This window comes from Penaeus monodon, chromosome 28 (genome assembly GCF_015228065.2).
Source record: "Penaeus monodon isolate SGIC_2016 chromosome 28, NSTDA_Pmon_1, whole genome shotgun sequence".
Taxonomy (NCBI): Eukaryota; Metazoa; Arthropoda; class Malacostraca; order Decapoda; family Penaeidae; genus Penaeus; species Penaeus monodon.
The window spans coordinates 15,403,851-15,404,888 of NC_051413.1; the positions used below are offsets into that span (position 1 = coordinate 15,403,851).

The 1,038-nt window shown below is 36.3% G+C and overlaps 1 protein-coding gene across 1 annotated transcript in view; it reads right to left on the bottom strand.

Moving 5' to 3' along the window:
* The window catches only part of LOC119591376, a 25,396-nt gene extending 25,162 nt beyond the window's left edge, over positions 1-234 (bottom strand). Inside the window, exon 1 of the mRNA XM_037940118.1 lies at positions 24-234. The gene's annotated coding sequence lies outside the window, so the exon portion shown is untranslated. The remainder of the gene's footprint in view (positions 1-23) is intronic.
* Positions 235-1,038: the final 804 nt, after the last annotated feature.

Genomic DNA, 1,038 nt, shown 5'->3' on the forward strand with positions numbered 1-1,038 from the left:
CTAAGGAATTCGATTACACTTACCTTGTATTTTTGACATAGTTGTTTTGTGTTCACATTTTATAGAAGTATCTCCTCGATCTGCGGATCTTATTTTTATACTTGTTTCATATCATCTTTGTCTGTTGTTTCATGAACATTTCGCGTTACTCTACAAAAAAATATTAAGGATTACATTTAAAATGACTTCAGATATGTACTGCTAGAGTAGAGATCGATCGCTATTCACACAAGCTTGAGGTGACACTTACTAATTCAGATATCAGTTGGGCCCTTCCCTGCCTTCCCGCTCAACTTCTTCCGTGTTTCAGGCAGTGCATCCATGTTTTTTTCTGTGTCTTCTTTTTTCTTCTACCGAGTAGAAAAGGCATATCTTTTATATATACTTTCTGTTGATTATTCACTTATCGATACTATTTGTCGGAAGTATTTGTATCTCCGAATAAAATTTACTTAGGATTGCGTACTTTACTTACTCCCTAGGCAGTGGGCATTGGTCGCAGTACGAGAGTTGTCAAGGTCGTCTGCTTCCTTGGCGACCTCACCTCGTAACCCGGACGCAGTGCTGCCAATAAAAGAAAAAAATAATAATGAATACAAGACGTGCATTTTTTTCAAGATGTGTAGTAAAACTCATACAAATAACAGGTGGATGTCGACATCCTATTTGATAGAATAAGAACTGTATAACAGTATCAGTAACTATATATTATTGCCAGTCATGGAGAAACTCACATTGAAATATTTGCGCATCTGTCCGGACAGGAGGATGTGTTTTTATTCCATTGCTTCTTCAACTCCTCACGCACATCCTGGTAATCCCAACGCCATACTAAACGGTGACAGTGAGGGCAATGCGTTGTTTTTTTACAAGTACGTTTTACTTTCAAATAATAAGAATACATTAAGACGACCTTTCTCCTCTAATCAATACATTATGATTACAATCAACTCCGTTTCTTTCTATTTTGAACAAGTAATTTCTTGTACTTATTTTTTTTCTCGCTCAACTTAACGGCGCCAAAAATACAATTAAGAA